Raw genomic sequence first — 8,086 nt, forward strand, 5'->3', positions numbered from 1 at the left:
ATATTTCCACTTGTATGATAATACAAATAGCGGGGTTTTTAGCTGAGGCTTTCCCCAGAGTATTCTTCTGTGTTTCATATGTATTGTTTATTCTTCTCTGTTATATATGTTCTATTTGATCTTTGCTCAAATCGATTAAGCTTCCGCAAGTTTGATTGTAGAAGTAGACTAAGTATTTTTCTTTGCATAATCAGGTTAATCTACAGTGAGAATTTCTACATGGTATCAGAGCAAAGGTGATCAGAGCTGTGAATAGTATACTGAGAAGGGAAATTCGAAGTTTGAAGTTCTTGATTGCAGGTACAAAATCGAATTCTTATCACACCTCAAAGTTCACCAATGGCGTTCAATGGCTTGAGACTCGAGTATGCTCTGGATGGCAGCTCGAATTACATAGCATGGAAGGATCGCATGGAAGTGGTATTAGAAGACAATGGTTTGAAGGATTTCATTGATCAAGAAATCCCCAAGCCAGCTGCAGCTAATGCACAAGAATTGGCTGAATGGAAGAAGTGTGTGGCAAAGGCGAGAAGGATTCTTTTGGAGGGAGTTCGAGACCATATTGTCTCGAGTCTCCATGGGAAGGAGACTCCGTTTTCAATGTGGAAGACATTGAAGGACCTATATCAGAATAGTAGTGACCAGAGGAAATTGGTGCTCAAGGATAAGCTTCGGAAAATCAAGATGGCGAAGGGAGACACTATTTCTACATATCTAAACAAGCTCACCACCTACAGAGATGAGCTTGGTAGTGTGGGAATAATGACTGCCGATGATGATATGGTGAGCTTTGCTCTCATCGGTCTTCCAAAGAGCTGGAATAGCTACCAGACTCTGTGAATGGAAGAGAGAAACTACCGGATTGGGAATAACCTTGGTCAGATCTCATGCAGGAGGAGAACAGGAGGAGCACTCGAGATGGTTCTTCATTAAACAATGATAATGAAGAAAATCTAGCCTTAGCAAGTAAGGCAAGGAAAGGGAAAGGGAAGGCTTCCCATTCCAAATCGAATTCTTCTCATGGAGGGAAGAAGATTGACAAATCTAAAGTGAGATGCTTTAATTGTTATGAGGTGGACCATTATGCAACTAATTGCCCATTGAAGAAATCCAAGAAGGGATCCTCAAAAGGATAAGAAGGTGAGGCATTAGCCTCTCAGTTCGAATTGGATTTTACCCTCATCACATGCATGGTTTCATTAATGGTGGGTTGTGTTTGGTATCTGGATAGTGGAGCCTCATTCCACATGACCGGTGATAAAAGTTTATTCAGTACCTTGGAGGAGAAAGACCTCAAGATGTGCATAGAGATGGGTGATGATGGAAAGTACTATGTTTCAGGAGAAGGCACAGTTTCTTTTCAGAGGGAGCATGGAGCTCCTCTCACCCTGACTGATGTAAAGTATGTGCCTGGACTGAAGAAGAACTTGGTATCGGTCGCGATGTTGGAGGACAAAGGCTACGATGTTGTCTTCAGTAAAGGAAAAGCGTTCCTGAGACACATAGCCACGGGTCAGACCAAGAGGATTGAGATTCAAGTGAAGAATATCTATAAGCCAGAGGTAGATGATTGTGCTGCATTGAGTTCGAAAGTAGAATTGGTGCAAAGCCAAGACATTGGCAAGTTATGGCATAGTCGATTGGGCCACTTACATCATGGGGCCTTGAAGATAATGCAACAGATCTCTACTGGACTTCCCAAAGGTAAACCTGAGCAAGTGGACACATCCAAAGGTTGTACCTTGGGAAAGTATGCCAAGTCTTCCTTTCATGATCGAGACAGTCGAGTTGAAGAAATTTTAGAGTGAGTTCATTCTAATATGTGTGGACCATTCTCGACAACATCCACCGTGAAACAAAGGTATTATGTGATTTTAATTGATGATTTTTCTCATAAATGCTGGATTTGTTTCATGCATAAGAAGGACCAAACCTTCTCAAAGTTTTGTGAGTTCAAAGCTTTGGTTGAGAAAGAATCAGGGAAGAAGATCAAGGCCTTGAGAAGCGACAATGGTGGAGAGTATGTCTCTCAAGAGTTTAAGGACTTCTGTGAAGTGGAAGGAATTAAACAGGGGTTGACAACACCTCATAACCCACAGCAGAATGGGTGGCCGAGAGGAAGAACATAATGATTGTGGGGGCAGCTTAGGCGATGCTGCATGACGAAGGCCTACCACTTCATTTGTGGGCTGAGGCATGCAACACAACGGTCTATTTGCCGAATAGAAGCCCGCATCACATTCTTGGGATAGAAGACCCCAGAGGAAGCTTTCTTTGGGAAGAGACCAGATGTGGGTCATTTCAGGATCTTTGGCTCATCCATATATTACCATGTGACCAAGGATGCCTGGAAGAAACTTGAGCTGACAACTGAGTTGGGAATACTTGTGGGGTACACAGATACACCTCACGACTATCAGGTGTAATTGCCTACCAGTCGGAGGACAGTGGTTGGTAGAGATCTCAAGTTTGATGAGTAGAAGGCCATGCGAGTTTCCCTTGAGAAGGAGCTCCAACTACAGGCTGTGGAGGAAATTTTGGTTCCAAAGGAGGAGGAGCCTTAGATTGAGGTGGAGCAGCCGCATGCAGAGGTTCCAGGAGTGGAGACATCCACTCAAGCAGAGTCTTCCAGAGAGGGACAGAAGCACATAAGAGAAGCTGACAGATTGTTGTCGGATGCTAGAGAGAATGTGGGAGAACCATCTTCTTAGTGCAGAGAGAGGAGGTCACCTGATAGGAACACTGGATACATGCCCCTTGTTGGGGAATGTGTTGAGACCGAGCCATATTCCTTTGAGGAAGCAGTGCAGCAGCTGATTTGGGTTGATGCTATGGTGGAGGAGTATGACTCCATAGTTCAGAATAGTGTTTGGGATGTGGTTCTAAGACCGGAGAACAAGTCAGTGGTGAGTTCTCGTTGGCTTTACAAGGTAAAGCAAGTTGTTGATGGTAGTGTGGAGAAACGTAAGGCAATATTTGTTGCTTGTGGTTTCTCACAGGTCGAGGGGATTGACTATGATGAGACTTTTGCTCCTATAGCAAGGTACTCATCTATCAGATTAATGTTGGCACTATCAACACAGATGGGTTGGAAGATCCATCAGATGGATGTGAAGACTACATTCCTCAATGGAAAGATTGAGGAAGAGGTGTACATAGAGCAGCTGGAAGGTTTTGAGACCTTCGATCGTGAGTCACATGTGTGCCAACTCAAGAGAGCTTTATACGGGCTGAAGCAAGCATCTCGTGCTTGGTACACTAGGGTCGACAATTACTTCGCCGGGTTGGGCTTCACAAAGAGTGAAACGGATGCGAACCTATACCACATCATGGTAAAAGGTAAGCAGTTGATCATTGTTCTTTATGTTGATGATCTCATATTGATAGGTGATGATCAGTTGATCATGCCTTGCAAGGAGGACCTTGCAAGAGAATTCAAGATGAAAGACATGGGTCTCAAGCACTACTTCCTTGGCAAGGAAGTGTGGCAGAAGGATGGGGAGTTGTTTCTGTCTTAGGGCAAGTATGTCAATGAGATACTTAGGAGATTCCACATGGAGAAGTGCAAGCCTATGTATACTCCTCTAACATGTAACTGGAGGAAGGAGGATGCTACTTCAGGAGAAGTAGTAGAAGCTATTGTGTATTGGCAGCTTGTGGGTTCACTGATGTACTTAGTGAACACACGACCAAATTTTTTCTATGCGGTGAACCAGCTGAGTCAAGCTATGGTTTAGCTTACCAATATTTTTTGGAAGGCAACTAAGCATGTTTTGAGATACCTCAGAGGCACATCTCAGTATGGATTATGGTATAGACAGACAGAGGGAGTGAAGCTACAAGGCTTCACAGATGCAGATTGGGCAGGGAGTCCATCAGATCGGAAGAGCACATCAGGAGGAATTTTCAACCTTGGGTCAACTGTAGTTTCTTGGTACAGCAAGAAATAGAGGTCCATTGCACTCAGCTTAGCAGAGGCTGAATACATGGCTGCAAGTCAGGCAACATGTGAGGCCATTTGGATGCGGAAAATTCTAGTTGGTTTGTTTGATTATAGGATGGATCCAACTGTGATAATCAGAGTTGTATCAAACTCTCTAAGAATCCAGTATTTCATGACAGTCAAAGCACATCGACATTTGGTATCATCATCTCAGAGACTGTGTGGCGAGGAGGATCATGTTGTTGTAGTATATTTCGACCGAGGAGCAAGATGCTGACATTTTGACTAAGGCATTGTCAAAGTGTAAATTCGAGTTCTGTAGAGACATGATCGGGGTGGTAGATAATCCCTTTCTTGTTGAGAGGGAGTGTTGAAATGTGGCAACAAGAGTATTCCAATTTTAATTTGTCCTTGAATTAGAATTGAGAATTAAAATTCGAATTTAGTCTCACTAGCTGCTTGAAAAATAATTAATTAAACCATCTTGAGTTAATTAGTTGGAGAAATTCAAGCTAGAAGTCTTTGTGAAGTCATGAAACAATTATCCCTTAAGTTAAGGAAGTTATCCCTTAATTAAGGAGATAAGCATGAGTTGTATTTGAGTTGTAATTAGTTAGCACAGTCAACTAAGTTAAGTCCAGTTAAATTAGTTCCAAACAGTTTGAGGAACTAATTGTGAATTCAGTCAGTTAATGCATGCATGCATGAAACTAGTGTACTCCAGATAACTGAATATTTTATCATAAATAACTCATGCATGTCAGTTCAGACAAAGACCCAATTGAGATTAAAGGCAGGGACAATGTACTATCAGTTGCAAGAATTGTCCTATAAGAAAATCTCTTGCATGCAGAAGGAATTCATTCCTTGAGATTTGCACAGTTTTAGAGTGTGTTGGAGCAGTGTGTGAGATCAGTGTCACACAAGGTTACAACTGGATCACCCAGGGACAACTACGCAAGGAAATAGGAGGCTTGGAGGACAAAGGAGAAGGCATATGATTTTTCTATTCTGTCTATGAGCAGTAGTGAGGGACTGTATTGAGAGTTGGATAGCTTGAGAGCTAAAGCCGTGTGTAATCCTAAGATATTTCCACTTGTATGATAATACAGATGGCAGGGTTTTTAGTTGAGGCTTTCCCCAGAGTATTCTTCTGTGTTTCATGTGTATTGTTTCTTCATCTCTGTTATATGTGTTCTATTTGATCTTGCTCAAGTCGATTAAGCTTCTACAAGTTTGATTGTAGAAGTAGATTAAGTATTTTTCTTTAGTTATATTGCATAATCAGGTTAATCTACAGTGAGAATTTCTACATCCTGAAGGTCCAATTAAAGGAAAAAAGTTGGAAAATAGGGGTGGAGAGATCATGGCTGGAGGATAAATGACATGATTTGCTATACATTACTCAACAATACTTCACATGTGAAGGGCGTTTCAACTGGGTAAATATTTACCACTTTTATTTCCTAGCTCATCTAGTAGGGAAAGTAAGAATGAACACTTGTTTTTATTTACTAGAGAGTCTTAAATACATGGTTTCTTGCTTCCAGGCCAGGGAAAACCCGTCTCCTCATTTTATTTACGACAAGGCTTTAATTAAATTGTTAATTGAGAACTAGTTGGCCAAAGCTGGTAGGAATTGGAGCCATTTCCTGTTTTGGGGAGGGTTTCAAACTTAGCCCCCTAAAGCCAAACAAGGGAGGAAAAAGGGTACTAAGCTTGGTAAGAAAGTTCAGGGAGAAATCTATACTCAGAGCACTCCCACTGAAACCCAAAGCCGAGAACAGAGAGAGATCCCCTCATCCTCTGAACCTACAATCCCTAAGGTGTATGCCAGAAGAAGTGCCAGACTGAAGAAAACCAACCTACTGTTGAAAACCCTCCTGCTGAAAATTTACCTCATTCTGTGAATCCCCCTGAAGAGCCACCCACTAATATTTCCCCTACAGAAACTCACCCACCAAAGCATACCAAGGGATAAGAAATTGAAATAGAGCCTTGTGATGATGCATAACCCTCTTTGTTTTAGATGTTCAAGAGAGGGAAGAAACCTCACACTAGGCCTTTAAACAAATTAAGGCTGAAAATAAAATTAAAACAAAATCCTTACCTCGCCAAGGAAGTGATAGATGTGGACAATGTCCCATTAAAGGACTTGATAATAAACTAAGGGAAGATTACAGGTTCTAAAAGGTCAAGCGCCAAGGAAACTAAGAATAAAATCCCTATGGAGACCAAGTAGAGTAAGAAAGAGAGAATGGACAAAGTGAATGTTCTTTGGGAGGTGGTCAACACCCTCAGCTAGGAAGTTGATGACCATTTTTTGAATTTTGATTAAGTCACTGCTATAGTGAGTTTTTGGACTGATCACATGCTTATCAGTGTTTAGATCGAAAGCAATGCAAAGAAGAGTTGACATTTCCCTTGTCATCGTATTTTGCATAGAAAACGATGACATTTCCATTGTCAACACTTTCTGAAAAAGAAACAGTTTTGAAAGGGCGTTGACAATCATCTTATCAGCGAAACCATTGGTTTAGGAAGCTACAAGACTGACAATGGAAGTATTAATGTATTTATAGTAGGGATGACCGAGAAGACAACAACATAATAGAACCCATTTTTTGGAGGATGACGAGGTTGATCTACAACGAGGAGAACATGATCATGATACACTTTCTCAACCTCTTTTTCAACATATTTTTCAACAAGTTATTATGACTTTTTGATATATTTAAAAGATATTTTCAAGATGCATGTACCTAGGATATTTATTCTATTTCTGGATTACTGTAATTATTTTTTGAGCTACAAACATATTACAATTATTGTATTTTCTATATAAGCAAAGGTTGTAGAAGAAGAAAGGGTTGGTGTTTATTTGAGATATGACATCCTTGTGTATTTTTGAGCAGATCATTAACGAATACAATCTTCATGAGCATTTACAAAAATTGTTGTGTTTTTTTTCCTTGTCTATCTTTTGCTTTGTTTTATATTTCCTCATGTCTAAAAAACTAAGTGTATGAGATTGGGATTCATATTTTATGCTCCTATTTCTTTATTTCTCAGGCATTAATAATTGTTGTTCACTTAACCCTTACACTAATTTCCTTCATCTTCCTCTAAATCACTTAAGTGTCAAAGGAATTACTGCTACCCTGATTTTGTGTTTTGCTCATCGAAATTGTGTTTGTATAAAACCTGATTGGGTTAGACTCCATGCCCAATGGTAGTATTTTCACATAGCCCAACCAAATTTCAATCATTTTTCAATAAATCTGGCCATAGGACTCAATTGCAATCCTTCTACTATAGTGACCTTGAGTAGTTGAGCTTTTAGGGAGAGATCCCTCTCTAGGTTGAAGGGCCAACTTTCAACCTCAAAGAGGTTTGAGGTTACCTTAGAGGTTTTCTCGCAGTTGGGTTTCCTCTAAGAGATAACATTTCGACATCATTTCTAGGGAGTGAAAGACATATTTTCCCCAAATGATTTCATTGTTGAAGATCACAGCTCTGGGGGCAAACAAAGATTTGTGTATCAATTTGGCTGCAAGGTGTTTTGTCTAGCGACTCCACACTATAATATGAAGTGTTCTTATTGATTAAGTTCTGGATCACATAGGCATTTATACTCAGAGGAACCCTGATCCAAATCCACCCCAAATTTTGTCAAGCCCATAAAATTTGTTAAGGAAAAAAGCTCGTAAGGAATCAAGTACGGTCTATTTAGAAAGGTCTTATTCTCTACCTGCAAAGGTTGAAGCTTTTGAAGATTTGGTGTCAGATATTACATTTGAATGTAGTTTAATCATATCTAAGTATGAAATTAGTGTATCATATATTTTTCTTGATCCAACATATCTAAAGACCTTTACCTCTGGTCCCTCTATCCCAGAATTAAAGCTATTACCACAAGATTTCGAGATTTGGTCTCCTTCTAAAAAAATAGAAAATGAAGTCTAGGAACTTGAGGAAGCTGCGACTAAATATTCAACCTTTCCTTGTTTCATCCCATATTTATTTTCTTCAACTACTCCTTTGTCCTTTGTGGGTGTCCAAAAGTCTAATTTATCAAATGCTATCACAACTGTCTCAGTACCTCTGACGTCTTCTGTCCAAAATCTTGTTGTCAGCATAATT

This window comes from Pinus tabuliformis, chromosome J (assembly GCF_031772625.1).
Source record: "Pinus tabuliformis cultivar Carrire ecotype Pingquan chromosome J, CPIR1, whole genome shotgun sequence".
Taxonomy (NCBI): Eukaryota; Viridiplantae; Streptophyta; class Pinopsida; order Pinales; family Pinaceae; genus Pinus; species Pinus tabuliformis.